The sequence below is a fragment of the Pelodiscus sinensis genome, chromosome 1 (genome assembly GCF_049634645.1).
Source record: "Pelodiscus sinensis isolate JC-2024 chromosome 1, ASM4963464v1, whole genome shotgun sequence".
Lineage (NCBI taxonomy): Eukaryota > Metazoa > Chordata > Testudines > Trionychidae > Pelodiscus > Pelodiscus sinensis.
The window spans coordinates 95,419,922-95,436,674 of NC_134711.1; the positions used below are offsets into that span (position 1 = coordinate 95,419,922).

A 16,753-nucleotide genomic window follows, 5' to 3' on the forward strand; every position below is an offset into this window, starting at 1 on the left:
TAAAAATAAGCAAGCCTGTGGCACCTTAGAGACTAACAAATAAATAGGATCATGAGCTTATAGTATCATGAGCTTTCATGTCTTAGATGTAAGATAGGGGTGGGTTAATACCGGCCCACTGGCTGGATCCAACCTACCAGGGTTAGCCTCTGGTGGGCTCCCATACTGCTGTATTTACCTGCACCTCTGCAGGTACAGGCAGTCACAGCTCCCGTTGGCCACAGATCATCGTCCTTGGACAATGGGAATTGTGATCGCCCATGCCTGCAGACAGGCAGGTAAGTATAGCAGCAGCAGCCCACCAGGGGTTAACCCTGGTGAAATGCTGCCATTGTATTGCCCTCCCCTAATGTAAGCCATCTTACCTATGAAAGCTCATGTACTTAGATTAAAACTCTCTCGGATACATTTAACACATACTGCAGTTGCACCTCAAGTACTCAGATGGATTGTATTAATGGTGTTTAGCTTGTATTAATGCTTAGGAAGCACCACAAGTAAATATTGGCCAAGCCTGCAGGAAGCATCATTTAATATTACTACTATCTAGATTTTATATAGCAGATTGAGCAGTAGATACAAATATGCCATCCATCAGTGTTCCGTCTATTTTTTCCATCAGTGTGCAGAATACTTTTTGCTATATGCACCAAAGCATGTACAGATGGGCACCATCAGTGGAATCACATGCTGCTGGCTTTTGTGCTGCGGGGCAGCTGAGCAGCATTTGAATCTTTCCTGGGTGGCCACTCAAGTGCTCGTCTTACTGCGAACACTGCCTGCAAGGCAAGGTTTGGAGTGGCAGAGTCTTGAAAAGTTTGCTAGCCAGGCAGACAGACTGATCTGTTATGGAGTTTTAGCCCAACAGCAGCAAAGCTTCCCCATCTGCCAGGACTTGAGTCATAGGCAGGGAATTGGCAGTAGCACAGGTTGGCAGCCAGTGTTCCTTGTAAGCTGAGCACTTGGGCAGCCATTCAGGAGAGATTGAAATGCCACCCAGCTGGTTAGCGGAGCACCCATACCTGCCCACAACTATGTATCTGTGGGTGGTGCACATCTGCATATGCCTCAGTGCACATGACAACATTTATTCCACAACTGGATGGGAAAATAGAAGGGACATTGCTGGCAGCAGGTATGAATTTTTAGGGAGCATACCTGTGTAGATGGACTGGCAAAGCAAAGTGGAAAAGAATCCTCTTGAGGTACCTATTGTGATGTGGGAGGGAGCCTCATGAGAGAGACAGGAAGAAGTTGGAATGGATGGAGTGGTGGGTTCCTGCTGATGTGACAGCCAAAGGAGAGAGCCCAGACCGAAGCTGACTTAGCTCTCATCCCCCCGGTTGAGTATGCTGATAGACTTTTGCTCCCTTACTAGAAGAAAACCAGTGCTACAAAGACTATGGCTGGGTTTTATCATCGGCCATCTAGGCCCTCAGCAGTGTTCTTCCCCCTTCCCAGAGTTCTACAGTTACTGGCCTGGGTTTTTCACTAGTACGAATTAAGGTAGCTCCAGTGCAATCAATGGAACAAGGCCAATGTATGCCCACTGAGAATCTGGCTCAGGGCCACCTCATTAGCACGTTGTGAAATAGATCTATGTTTCCAGAAAAGGAATTGACCTTCATGCGTTTTGCAGGAATGGATGCCTTTCCATAAAAACGGCCTTGTTCATAAAAACCGTGACAGTTACTACTATTGTAAAGTGTAATCCTTCCTGATACCACTAGATGGCGCATGAAGACCATTCTTCTGGGAAGATTCAATCCAAAGACTCGGGAGGGGTAGCTGTACTTGCAAAAACAATGAAAGCGCCACTTCATCACATGAATAATCTGTCAAAACCAAAGAGAGGGGGTCAAAACTTTAGTTCCGGAAAACAAACGTATGGTGCCCTTGGGACAGTCGTTCTGGTTCCAAAGACATATGAATATGAGTTTAATGCATTCATAGCACTGAACTCACCAACACTTTTACTCTGGCAGTATGATTCTGTTGTTTGGGAAGCCATGTTAAAAGTGTACAGGTTGTACCTCCCTGGACCACCCCCCCGGGGACCTAAGTGGTCCAGAACCAGGGAATCTGCTGGACCAGGGTAGGTCAGGGCTGGCCTCTCTACTGCCACTGGCTGTGGGGCTGGCACTGACTGAGCAGGGACTTGGGGGTGGCATTTGGGGAAAGAAGCTGGATAGATGCGGAGCCCCAGAAATGCAGCCTTGTGGGAACAAACTGAGCCTACCAGCTGTCGGGCTGTACTCCCAGACCCCACTGCTATCTGTGGGGCTGCGGTCTTGCCCCCAGCTGTGGGGCTCGCAGCCACCCTGCCTCTTCTCCCCCTCCCCAAGCATCCCTGGCCTTCCTCTTCTCCCCCCTCCCCCCCACTTTTCTCCCTCATTGAGCTTGAGCAGTGCAAATGAGCTGTTTGCACTGCTCTGGAAGCTTTGGGAGGGCAGGGGAGGCGTTGCTGTGGGCAGGCTGGTTTTCCCCTGTGAATGCTCCAGCCCAGGAGCACCCATGGGGATGCCAGACCATAGATTTTTGCCTGGCTGTGGAAGTCCAGCTCATAGAGATTGAACCTGTACTAGAATGTTTAAGCAGAACAACACTTTTTGTGCAAAGTAAGGTTTTCAGATGTCTAATTGGTTGTATTTTGGTGGACCTACTAATCACATTTTGAATGCCCGGCGGTGGCAGGATTAAAAAACAAAATCTGAAAAAATGTTATGGCCATTTAAAATACTGATAGGTGTGCACAGTTAGGATAATCATGAAGTTAATCAGATCTCATGCTTCGTGGAGCTGGGAGAGCATACGTGTTTAAAGTAGGAAAGCTGTGGCATGAGCCGTAGTCTTATATTGAGGTAGAGTTACCTTTGCTAATAAAAGCCAAGCCCTGGGAAACAAGGAGTAACTTTTGACCTTTGACAAAATGTATTTAAGCCCCTTCTTCGTGCAGGATAGGAAATCCATTATCTTATTCCTCTGATAAACATCATTATCTCGGTGTGTTGCAAGTGGAGATGTGCTCCTTTAATATGGAGGGCCTTGACAATTGGGACCCAGTGATGATCAGGAAGGGTTCTGATTTCCTTATGCCCTTATATTACACTGATCTAAAATAATTTACATGCTAATGCTAAGTTCAATGAGAAAGGGAAAGAAGAGAATGGGGATCCCTAATTCTGGATCAATATTGCTAATGTCAAGCATTCAAAAATCAGGAGTCCAGTCCTGCAAATCATGCGGCTAGCTATCAGTCATGCTGGTTTTAGTTTTTTAAAACACATTTTAGATTCTTTGCCTTTTAGGTTGTGGGCTTTTAGGATTCACTCTGGTGGTGTTTTCAAGCTTTTCTCTGCAGCCACGGCAACTGGAAATTTACTTTGCTACAAAAAGTGAAAGCAGAATTTCTCCGGTATTCACATGACTGCAGGAGATGGGGGTTTATATCACTTGTCATGAGATTCATTGTTTGGCTATATTGCATCATATACAGGGCATACTGCCAAAGACACTATCTGAAAGTAGATGGACTAATAGGCTGAGCCATTGTAGAAATGTGGGCAGGGGCGGATATAGGGCAGGGCGAACGGGGCGGCCGCCCCGGGCCCCACGCTTAAAAAAGCCCCGCGCATGCGCTGTGGCACCACCACGCATGCGCATGGCGTCATGGCGCATGCACCGTGGCAAAGGGGGGCCCTGCGGAGTTATGCTGCCCGGGGCCCCACAAAACAGTCATCTGCCCCTGAATGTGGGTTTTCCCACACAACAGGCATTCTTCTCAAACATTTAGGGCCAGCTCCTGAGCAAATCCTCATAACTTTAGATCCAGAGTAACTGAAATCAATGAGTTTATTTTGGATTTGCACTAGTGCAAATGAAAATCGTACTCTTGCCTCTTAAGACATGCAGGCTACGTCTAGACTGGCATGATTTTCCGCAGATGCTTTTAACGGAAAAGTTTTCTGTTAAAAGCATTTGCGGAAAAGAGCGTCTAGATTGGCACGGATGCTTTTCTGCAAAAGCACTTTTTGCGGAAAAGTGTCCATGCCAATCTAGACGTGCTTTTGCACAAAAGAGCCCCGATCGCCATTTTCATGATCGGGGCTTTTTTGCGCAAAACAAATCTGAGCTGTCTACACTGGCCCTTTTGCACAAAAGGACTTTTGCCCGAACAGGAACAGCATAGTATTTCCGCAAGAAGCACTGATTTCTTACATGAGATGGTCAGTGTTCTTGTGGAAATTCAAGCGGCCGGTGTAGACAGCTGGCAAGTTTTTGCTTTTGCGGGAAAAGCTTGCCAGTCTAGACACAGCCCCAGTGTATACATACATTAAACACAAAGTATGAAAAGCAGATAATTGTTGAAACAGACACTGCTTTTACCATACTAAAGTTCAGCCCCTCTCTTAATTTGGATTGTCTCCTTCCCTTTCATTCTTCAGCCCCTGCTATTGTAAGTAGGCTACTAAAGAGTTTTGCATTAGGAAATGAATGCTTCTGCTCTCAGCTGAGTAACTGGGTAACAGAAATCTCCTGTTGGCCCTACATTTATTAGCAGGTGTTAGAACTTTGGAGCCCTGCACAGAGCTGCCAGTTAATTACTCCTCCTTCACTGGGGCAGATGTGGCTTGTTAAACCTCACCCTGAATATAGAAGGTCGGAGCAGTCCCCCGCCCCCACTAAGGGGGGAATGAGTGGCAAGAACTTAATGATATGACCAAGAGTCTTAGTGTGAATCACTTTTTGATCTTAAAATCCAAATCCCAGGAAATGGGTAGATCAATTGAGTGCAGACTTCAGCTGGCGTAGGACTGGGAATCTGCTAGTTTGTGTTCCTGATGATAAGCATGGTTTAATGGGTCAGTTGGGGACCTTGTTCAGGGTCTTTAAGGTTTGGTGCCAGCAAGGGGTTGAACATGGCAGTATGCTACACTCTTAGTGGCTAGACCTGCTCACGAGATGAGCTGTTGTACAAACAGAAGCCTGCTTGCCACTACTCCTGAGACAGACTCTTTGCAATGCTCCAAGTCCAGGCCATCTACCTTTGTAAAGGTCCTTCTGGGACACAGAAAATTTAGCAAAATTTGAAATAAACTAGGAAGAAAGAATGGCCTAGAGCAATGGAAGATTGCTAAAAACAAACAAGTAAAAACTCCCTTTTTATGGGAGGTGATATTTACAGGATTTAACCTTAGATGTACTTTTCACTTCATGTGGGTTCTGCCATTTATTTCTCTTTACTTCTCCTTTCCCAGAGGCTCTGCAGCAAAATGACTCTTGTCCTGACCACAGAGAGCTGCTAGAAAATTATTTCACAATCTGTTGGTGTCTTATTGAGCACTGGAATATCCACGGCTTTTAAGGTACGGAACTTCTTCCCTACTAAGCATTTAGTGTGTTACTTTCACTGTGTTCTCAGCTTCTGTAAGCTTCACTTGTTCTTGAAACTCAAACCTAGCTCCTTTCTGCAAAGATTCCTGAGACCAATGTAGTAAGATGTGTATTATACGTTATGGGTAGAGTTTTGAAGTTGCCTAACTAGATACTTGTAATGCTGTGGTCCCCTCCTCCTCCCAAAAAAAAAAAAAAAAGTACAGAGACAAATCAAGGTACAGTGCAACATACTAGGAATATCCCCAAAGAATCAAGTTGTTGTTGAGGTTAGAAATAGTTAAGCACGCAACACCATGGCTTCTCTGTAGTATGAGACTGAAATTACCAGTAGATGTACAGTGGCTTATACATATCTATATCCATGTGTGTTGACAACCAAGATAGTTGATGAACTGGTGTGAAATGATCAAGTGTCTGGCAATACATCCAATAAGGCTGTTGGAAAAGCTGGAAAGGGTTTACAAAAGGGCTACTAGAATGATCTGAGGTCTGGAAATAATTTTTAACTAAACAAAGTGAGTTTCTTAAATCTCTCAATGTAACTATACGAAGGCCAGGAAGTGGCTTGATCATCACCTAGAAGAATACATAGGGAAGAAACTTTTGAAAGTAAAATGGCTCTGTAGTTGAGCAGAAAAAAAATCATAATGTGACCCAACAGTTGGACACAAAAACTAGACAAATTCAGACTATAAATAACTGGGAGTACACAACCACTGGAATAATTTATTTGTCACTCTTGATTTAAAAATGAGGTTTCTTTCTGAAAGAGAAATGACAGTTCAATCAGAAATTATGAATTTCATTTTAGAAATTGCTGTGGAGCTGGAACAATCCATGGCCTCTGTGATGCAAGAAATCAGACTAGATTATTTTAATAGTCCAATGTAATGTTAATGTCTGTGACTTTTTAAAAAGCTATAAAATAGAAAATATAGTAAATGGACTAGCTGTGATTCCACTTTCTTCCTTGACTCCACAATAAAAGCCCCTCCCTACTATTGTGAGAACTAAAAAGTTGGGCCGAATAACCAGGCTTTGCATTTAGATATTGGCTATAATGTAGCTCGTGCATATGGCTTTTTGTCACACATGGAGAATGCGTGCAAGGCTATGTAAAAATCTCTGATCAGTTGCATTCTTTAGATAACTATGCTTTTGCCACTAGATGTCAACCTAGGATGTGCTACTAGCCTATGTTTGCTTTTGCAAGCCTCTTTAAGAGTTAAATATATTAATACTCCAAAGTGCTAGGGCAATTCAGCATAAAACATCTTTGAATGTACGGATTTCTGCTTGTATCTTCCTTTGGGCTGTAATATGTTAGTCAGTTCGGTACTGTGATGTTGCTGGCCCTTTGGCTCCTCTAGAGCAGCGGTTTTCAAACTGTAGGGCTTGCTCTCCAAGGGTGGGCACAGAGGAACATTTTTTTTGCAGGCGGGGAAGCAGCGCTGCACAGTGGAGCTCAGGGCATGGATGAAGCACTCCCTCCCTGATTTACCTCAATGGGCCACTCAAACAGTGGGTCAGTGTCAACATCTGCCATGGCCACAGCAATTTCCATTCCTGGATGCATCCTCGCCCAGCGCTAGCTCCACTCCTAGAGACTTCACACGTGCCTTCCCCTACCTGGAAAACATGAGGGGCAGGTATTGTCTGGGTTGGCGGGAAAGGAGGCACAACCAAAAATTGTAACATAGAGGGTTGGAAGGACTCAGCTCAAAATGTGCTGCTCTACGGTATTCAGTTTTTCTGTGGAATGGGAAAGATAAGAAGGTTTTTATTTTGTTGTTCTGTGCAGTCTTGCAAACATTTGTACATGCTATCGTATCTGCTTTTCAATATATATTCCCCACAATTTAAAGAATGAGCCCTTTGAATCCTGTTGGAATCGATACTAGCAGTTACGCTTTCTCAGGGTACAAAAATTATGCTCACTAATGGGAGAGGTAGACACTACACATCCACAGGACTGAATTGCTGTACCTACGGATAATCATAGCATATTCGTCGTCCAATTCACACCCCTTGCGGTTATATGGTATTCCTTTAATGATATGGCCTGGTGAGGATGCTGTATTTTTACAAAACAACATATATATGTGGGGCCGGGGGAGGGGAGGGGAGAGTCTGGATCATATAGTCCAACTTCCTGTGACCCACACACCAAACCCAGCAGCCACAATGAGCCCAAAATATGGCAAGCCATAAGAAACTAGAGTATTAAGTCCCACAGGAAGAGGCTAAAACGGACTAAGGTGCACTGCCTGAGGCCTCGCAGTGTTAGGGAAGTGTTTGTGAAAGAGCCAGACAATCCTGGCAAATTATCTACACGCCATGCTGAGTAGAATGGCAGTGACATTTTTGCCTATGTGATTTGCAGAAAACTTCTTCTGACCCCGCATAAGGAAATCAATTAGACCCTGAGCATGTGAGCAAGACCCAGCCAGCCAAGAACAGGAGAGAAAGAGGATGCTTGGTGCCACCTCAGAGCCCTGATCCTTACCATCCCATGTCCGGTCATGGCCAGTCCTGATCCTTCAGAAGAAGGAGACTAAAAATACCAAAACCCATCCCAGACAAAGGTGGGGGGGGGGGGGCAATCTTCATTTTTAGCTGGGGTGACATTCTTCTTTTTTTCAGGACTGTGCTCCTGTGACCCTTGGTACAGAGTCCCCATTCCATGTGATTTGTTCTAGACTCAGCATGATGCGTTCCCTCCAATGCATTGGCAGTTGTTAAAACAGCTAAATGCAATAACAAAATGCATATCAATGGCTCTGCATTTGCAGTTGTTTAGGATGCTAAATGCAGCACAGCCAGACGACTCCAGGAATGTTGGGGAAGAGAGGACAGTAGAAGACTGGCTCAAAATAAGCCATTTGTGCCCATTCACAGAAAAAGATCCGGGTGTCTGTGACCATGACATGCTCATGTCAGTTATGTTCCCATGTGACTTCTCACCAGAATCTCTCACTGGAGTTATAAACATGGCATTTGTGTTTGCTACAGAGAATTTTTAGTTTTTATATTTTGTGAAAAAAATAACACTAAATTTTGCTGAAAGGGCTAGTGTCATTTATTCAATGCCTCTTCCTCTTTTGTGGCTGATTTTTTTTTTTAACGCACTTTAAATTTACAGTGAAATGTCATTTATCTAATCTAATTGAGACTGCAGCCAAACTGGATAATCAAAAATTGGGATAACCAGAAGAATCGACTAGACTTTTCTACCTCTTCTTCTAAGAAGGCAGTGGGGTGGTTCAGTTAATAGAGAGAGCCGGATAATGGAGGCTCAGATACAGCAAAACTGTTTATCTCAATAATCTCTTGGTTAAACTGATACCTGTTTATAGTGTGGCTGGTGAAACTAAAGTTCAGCATGTCATTTTAATTGCAGAAAAATAGGCGGGGGGAGGGATATATCATGGAAAACTAGGTTTCCTGGTTGTAAAGAAGAAACATAACTAGAAAGCCCAGCCATATCAGTTTATTCTGTGATTTCCCCCATTTCCAAAATGGCTTCTAATTTTGGGCACTTCAATATGTGGGTGTCACCTTGAATGTTTTCTGGAGTGCTGAGCAGCCACTGCTCCCGCTGATGTCAGGGAGAGTTGGTTGCCAAAAATAGAGACCACTTCTACAAACTTGGGTCTAAGAGTCTCAGAGAAGGGGCTGGAGAGAAGCAGGCCTCTGAGCTGGAGTCCTCAGCTCAGTGAAGACAAGGGGAAAGGGAGACTTCTAGCACCTCTTGTTTAACGGATGTAGGCAAATAAAAAGTATGTCATCAAGCAAATGCTGCACGGTGTGGATTCCCTATGAATGAGCAAACAAATATTGGTTATATTAATAATAAACCCTAGCGAACAAGCACTGAGATGCAACTTTGGCTGTTCCCTGGTTCACTTAGGCCTGAAAATATGGGGAGAGGGGAACGTCTATAAAGCTATTGCTTGGTGTCTGCACTCGCTGTAAGAAATGCTTCATGACTAATTATTTTATTTCCCTTTTCTTCATTCGCTTTGTGAACAAGTTTGGCCAGAGTGCCATTTGCAGGTTCTCTGCAGAGAGTCTGCTGGCTCTGTGGCATGAATAATGCAGATGCAGTGCTCTGTTGAAGCTGGCTTCATTATCAGTTTAAGTTGAACATGAATAATTGAGCAAATTTTCTTTTCAGGGACAAGAACAGCTGCCATCTGAGCCATTTAACCCCATTTAGCCACCTTCTGAAGCTTCTACATGTGGCTTTGCCCTATATTAATATATCACAATCAATTTGGGAGTGTGCATTTTTGCCCAAAGTGTCACTCAAAAATCTATTACATTTAATAAAGTGGCCCAAATGAGTGCTATCTATGGAATATTCCAATCATTTAATCTCAAACTTCAGCAGGGATGAATAGTGAGAAAAGAGATAGATGGATGATGTATGTAAGTGGGGCTATGTGGATTATAAAGTTAATAGTTTGTAGATTTAACCGGTAGTGGGCTATAAATGTGACCATCCTGTGGAGTTTGAGAACTTCATTTCTGTCAAGGGGCCACCTCTCTCCTGGTCAGTACTACATTCCCCCTCCCATTTTTGTATCCTATGAGCTGTCCTGGAAAACAATTTGTTTGTTCAGTGATGTGTGCACTGTGTATCAAATTCTGTGTGCACTGCAACAGCTTATGCAGAGAGGCTGGGTTTAGCCAGTGTTCTAGTCATCAGATTTGTAGCACAAGGAAGTTGTGGAACTGCTAGTTCAAATCCAGATAAGGTAGATTCGGCTCTCCATCTTTCTGAGGCAGATAAACAGAGGTAGTTTACTGTGTGGGTGTCCTGCCGCTGCAAGCATTAATGATTCACATCCTGTGTACTCCACATGATTATTGTCTCTTAGGGTACTCTAACTTTACCACAGTATTAACACCATACATCCCTTTTCCCTCTTGTGCAGTTGGCTACTGCTCTCCACCCCTGAGGTGGCTGTTTTTCAGTGATGCTGTGGCCTGTGATATTCTTGAGGATCTTCTGCATGTAAGACCCTACATCAGTGTAAAACACTCTTACTGCACCTTTGCCCCCCCCCAAAAAAATCTTAGTTTTAAAGAGCTGCAAGCAATCCTTGTACTCACACAACACACGCTATCTGGTAAACTGGAGGAAGAAGTGCTGATAAGCGTACCATTGCCTCTTTTCAAGGGTGAAATGAAACCCGCCATGATCAATTGCCTGGTCCTGGCACCTCTGGATTGCCTTATGCCCAAAGGGAGGAAGTTGGGAACTAGGCAGGTAGATTTGGGCTGGAGAGATCCCCTCAGTTGACTCAATCTAGCCAGTGGCTTCACTGATGATAGCCAGGCTGAGTTGTTTTTATGCCTGGCTTATAGTTCACCTCAGTCAAGGGACTCTCATTCTTTAATATGAATTTTTGCTGACAAACAAAGCATGTCAAACAGACTGTGTTGATCCCCCTCTTTCTAGACTTTGGTGCACACAGCTCCCCTGACATCAATGGGACCATGTCAGTTTAAGTATCTTGCCTCCACAAGCTTTCGATGTAGGGTGTCCTGTTTTGGGCACTTTTTTTGTGTGCAAAACTGGGCATTTGTTCTATTTGCTCATGCCAACTGATCATCAGTTTCCAAGAGAAGTGAACAAATACACAGGTTTGGCCAAAAAAAGTGGAGTGCGGCCTCTAGTGACATGCAGGGGAATGTGAATGTGTGTTTGGGCAGGGCGGGAAGGATGGCACAAGCAGCAGTGCCAGCTATGCGCGGGAGAAAGGGCTCAGGAGAGTGGGTTGGGCTGAGCCAGGCCCATGTGGGCCTTAGGGTTGTGCCAACTGACTAATGGCACAAGCCTAAATACCCAGGGATGGTACTTGGTCCTGCTGTGAAGGCAGGGGACTGGACTCGATGACCTTTCAAGGTCCCTTCCAGTTCTAGGAGATAGGCAATCTCCATTATCTCATATCTCACCCCTTCTCTAGGGCCCTGTCCCCACTTACTCCAGCCCCCATCCCTCTCTCCTCCTCACTCTTTCACTGGCTTGGGGCAGGGGGCTGAGGTGCGGGAGGGGATGTGGGTTCCGGACTGAGGGGTTTGGAATGTAAGAGGTGGCTCCTGGCTGAGCCTGGGGCAGGGGTTTGGGACCAAGAGGGTGTTTGGGTGTGAGAAGAGGATCTGAGCTGGGGTAGGCAATTGGGGTATGGGAGGGGGTTAGGAGCGTGGGTCTGTAGAGGGATCTCAGGCCAGCCCTATGTGTGCATGTGACAGATGTCAGGCTGACCCTGTGCAGTGTCCCATTTTTCCTTTGGGAAAATATAGTTGCCCTATTACAATGGCTTCAGGCGAGTGGGAAAAGATTGTTTTAGAGAGCGCTAATATGATGTGTGTGGGCACTTGAACAACTTCAGAATACAAAGCTGGTGAAGAGCTGGTCATTTGTGTCAAGCTGCTGCTGCTAAAGCACCTACTTAGGCCTGCCCTGCCAGCTCCAATCAGGGAGGGTAGATTTAAGCTAGTGAAAGAGCCTGGTGCCTGCCTCAGGACTGGAAACACCTGCTTGCCCAAGGAACCGGGAACTGTAAAGCCTGGGAAAAAGTCAAAGGGTAAGGGGGGAGGTGGGGGAGAGAGCAGGAAGCATCCTGGGTAGGGTCAGATTCTGCCTGTGAAAGGGAGAAACCTTGTAAAGTTTGAAAATAGCTCAACACTGGTGGTGGGAAAACTGAGAAGGAACAAAGAACATAGGTGTGATACTGCACCAAAATCTCCCTGGACTCCTTTGGGAGGTCAAGCAGGCCCTGAAGCAGAGGGGTGGCAGTGTGCCTCCTTCCTCCATCTTTATTCTGGTTGGTATGAGATCCAGTTTCAAATCTAGGTCCCAGGCTGGGGGACACCAGAAGAAAAATGACTTGATCCAGAGACTTGTTTAAACTTCAGCAGCCGAGGTAAGTCAGGGCTCCAGCAGCCAGCTTTGTGAGAGCACAAAGAGGGTATGTCTACACTACCCTCCTAGTTCGAACTAGGAGGGTAATGTAGGCATACCGCACTTGCAAATGAAGCCCGGGATTTGAATTTCCCGGGCTTCATTTGCATAAGCGGGGAGCCGCCATTTTTAAAACCCTGCTGGTTCGAACCCCGTGCAGCGCGGCTACACGGGGCACGAACTAGGTAGTTCGAACTAGGCTTCCTAGTTCGTGCCCCATGTAGCCACGCTGCATGGGGTTTGAACCAGCGGGGTTTTAAAAATGGCGGCTCCCCGCTTATGCAAATGAAGCCCGGGAAATTCAAATCCCGGGCTTCATTTGCAAGTGCGGTATGCCTACATTACCCCGCTAGTTCGAACTAGCGGGGTAGTGTAGGCATACCCAGAGAGAGTTCCATCTCCGCTTGTTACTAGAGATTTGAAGAGTTGCTTGCTCTGAATGCTGTCCTTAGTTGATCATTATTGACTGGATGGAGACAGGTTGAACAGTGTCTTGTTGATGCTTCTAATAATACATCTCACAAGATTTGGTTGCTTGAATGAAATACTGGCAAGTGCAAGTGGCTTGTTTTGGGCATTATTTACCACCTTAACTCCTGAAAGTGCTATAGAGACGTTATTTTAATTATCTTGCAGAAGTGCTGTTAGATGTTAGCGCTATTAGTACAGATGGGCGGTAGGGGGGAATGCCAATTATTTTGTATAGGAAATGTGGAAGGAAAAATAGCTTTTCTAGATTTCCCACAAGAGCCATCTCTTTTTTTTTCTACAACAAAAAGGAAACAAAACTCTGAATAAGACTTGAATGAAAAACAAAATTGCTGGTTTTCAATCAAACAATATTTTTGTTTTTTTCCCCTGAAAAGCAATAAAATATGAAACAAAACATGAGGATTTCCTACAAAAATTGTGGGTTTTTTGGGGCAGGTGTCCAAGAGCCTTCTTTGTTGAAAAAATGTTGTAAAAAAAATGAAAATCAGTCTGAACACTTAACCCATTTGATAGATGTGGAGTGCAACAGAGGTTAAGACTCGCATCAAGGCCATGCTGTAAATCAATGGAGAGAAATAAAACCACAACATGGGGGTTCCCATTCTGTATTTCACTGTTTTAGCCCACCCTGCCTCTCTGATTATCTGAGCAGGAGGAAAGACAGTAGTAATTCAATTGAGGATGTGTAATAGATATCAGAAAATGGCTCTGGGTGGTTTAAGTGCTCAACAGACGCCTAAAAGTGAATTACAGCTTTAGGAATTGAACTGCTGCCTTTACCCATCACTAGTAATAAAAAAAAATAGGCAAAAACATTTCACTAAAATCCTTTGTAAAGGAACAGCTTGGTTCTGCTTTCTTAAGATCGAGTAGGTAGCAGGTGGGCAGAACTGCTGCATCATCACAATTAAAATTAAAAAATAAATATCCCCTGGATGCCAGATGATACAAGAAGTACCATGTGGCTCAGCACAAAGAGATCCTTTGGTTTGCTTTATCTATGCTGTTTCCATACAGTGTACAGCCGTCTAAAGACTTCATCTTGCAGTGGCATTAATAGAGAAAACTCAGCTGTGACACAATGCTTCCTCTGAAAGATGATGCTCTTACTCTTCAAATAGACTCTTTGTTGGACCGTTGGAAGCAGAGCTTGACTGACACTAGATCGTTACCTCTGATACATGTCACTTTGCAGACCTGCTGCAATTTAGCAAAATCACTGTTTGTGGCATGTTCCTCAGGAGCTGCTTTCAAGATGTGAAAATCTGTGTTGGGGAGACATAGAAACTTGACCAGCATGATAGCTGGAGATGCTGTAATGTGACTATAATGTTTCTTTTATGCCACAGGACACACTTACTTACAAAGGTGACGTTAATGTAGAGTAGCTGAAATCACCAGAAAACAAAATGTGGGCACAAGATAGAACAAATTGTAAGGATATATATTTCTTCACTACCTTGAATAAACTCAGATCTTTGCTAGCCCTTTATCAAACTGAGGATGAGGGAATATATAAAATAAGAGTTCAGAGTGACAATTCTGGAGTCAATTCTGTTGAGTCAGAGTGAACCAATGAAAACTGTTCCAATTACTGCTGAAAGTTCTTTGTTTGCAATTATTTTGACTTTTACAAATTACAGCCATTTAGTGTACAGGTACAGTGAAGCATGTCTGTGCCATGACAAGAATCCTAGATCATGGTGATGTCCGAGATAAGTCAGTCCATTACCCCTTTACTCTACTTCTAATTTGCATGAATCCGTTTCATTGGCTGTAGGAGGGTGATTGCACAGATAGTTCAAAGTGCATGACTTTTAACTACTGATAGTTTTATAATGGGAAAAACGGAATGATCAAAATTCTCCGACCACAATCTCATTTGTTTCTGCAGTCCCATTCATGTGCTATGCATGTGACGAGACCTGGCTTATGTGCCAATAGAGGGCAGGGGTACGAGCTGGTATAGTACTAGTAGGTGAAGGCAAAATTCACATTTATTTGAAGCAAGATTATTTTGTGCAAAAGAATGTCCCACTTAAAATCATGAATGAAACAGGATGAATGAATTTATATGATCCTTATTATAATTTGAGCAAGAAGCCCTGAGAGGTTTTGAAAAAGCAATATGGTGCGACTGAGGTAAACCAAAAAGAGTGTGAACTGGAAGACCTTTTCTTTCTCCTAAAATTTCTTTTGAGGGTGTTTGGATTTGCATGTGTTTGGAAGGGGAAGTAAAATGAGTGCTAACGAGGTTTCAGACTGAGTTTCCTGAAAACTGAGGTACTCTGTTTACAGCACAGGAAAAACATATAATCTTCTCCCCCTTGCCCTACCAATGGGTCTCCACCCTGACATGGAGATCACCTCCATGGTAGTTCAGTCCTTAGACTCTGCTAAGACTGTCTGTGTCAAGGCTTTTCCCCCACTCTGGCATGATAAATGCAGAAGTGGGGGCCCGCAAAAATACCCCAAAACCTTATCTTTCCAGGCTTTGGTATAAAACTTCTCCCCAAAAACTTAAAAACCTAGATTTTGGGGATAAAATCGGCTGCCACCACCCAAGTAGTGATAAGAAAAATCAGGGGAGAGATCACTTGGGAAATCTCACCCCTAAGGTAAAAACCAGGACACAAAAATTAACCAATGACAGGTTAATAAAAGAAAAGAGAAAGAACTTTTATTATCAACACGCTATTCCTGTTGCAAGCATAATGACTAGATGGAAAAGTCACAAAATAATATAGTGACTCATGGGGAGGAAACCCCCATGGGCCAAGACTTAATTACAAAGGAGAGCAAAACTCAATTTTAAAAATGCACAGACATCAGATCCCATTTCCCAAACCATAAAACAATAAAACCTAACGGATTTATCTAAATCTTACCCTACTTACAGACAGTGAAGAGTCTATTCTTGGAGGGAGACATTCTGTCTCCCTCAGTAGCTAGAGAGAAAACTGCCCAGGGACAAAGGAGGGAAAAACCAGAAATTGCTTTGTCCCAGTTTGAAATTCCTACCTACATTCCTATTGGCCAACTCTACCTGGCTTAGGTAAGGGACATAGTTAAACCCTTAGTCCCTAGGCTGCTGGCTAACCCTCATGATCATGACAGTCAGCTGTCTCTGGTATGTACACTGGTCCACTTGGAACTCAGATTCATAGGATTCAAGATCTAAAAGGGACCATTAGATCTAGTCTGACCCCCTGCTCCTTGCAGGCCAGCAAATTTCATGTAGCTAAACTGAGATGTCAACTGATTTCATATGAACCATCAAGCAGCCATCAGATAACAGATTCAAATGGCTTCAGAAGTTCCTTTTACTTCTGGGTAACTTCATCCCATCCTTGGGCTATCCAGGCTCAGTCTCTTTCTGCTGTGCTTTTCGTGACAGAAATTGTACCAACAGCTGACAGTGCATATGCTCTTAGCCTGCAGGAGATTGTGTGGGTGCTCCTAGGAGCAAGCAGTATCCTAGGTCTCACTGCCATCTCTTTGAACAACAGCATTGACTGATTGTCGCTGACAGCCTGCCAACCAGTTTTTTGCAAGCCCACGTCCTCTGTATCCTTTTTCATGTGTTTGTTTTCAGTTTCCCTAGGTTTCTTGGCTGAGGGTGCGAGAGAAAATGTGATGCTTGATTCTGGCTATATTTCCTTAATTATTAAGCTTCTGACCTCAAAATAGAAAGGGGATTATATCAGACCAGCAAGAGAGTGGTATTAAATTGGGGGTTTACAGATGTTATTTTAGAAGTTACAAGGTAATATAACAATAGATTGTTCGGAGAACAGAGTTCTCCAGCCATAGTCCAAAGGAGAAAATGCTCCAAGCATGTTTTCAAGAGTTATTCTATGTCAGCTTTAGAGATTTGCTATCAATTTTCTA

The 16,753-nt window shown here is 44.0% G+C and overlaps 1 protein-coding gene across 2 annotated transcripts in view; it reads left to right on the forward strand.

Moving 5' to 3' along the window:
• The window catches only part of SYN3 (synapsin III), a 390,200-nt gene that overhangs the window by 20,718 nt on the left and 352,729 nt on the right, over nucleotides 1-16,753 (forward strand). The window contains exons 1-2 of one of the 2 annotated variants that reach the window (XM_075938231.1): nucleotides 4,722-4,862; nucleotides 5,259-5,366. The gene's annotated coding sequence lies outside the window, so the exon portion shown is untranslated. Of the gene's footprint in view, nucleotides 1-4,721; nucleotides 4,863-5,258; nucleotides 5,367-16,753 lie in introns of those variants that run through there. The other variant, XM_075938194.1, reaches the window with a different exon arrangement.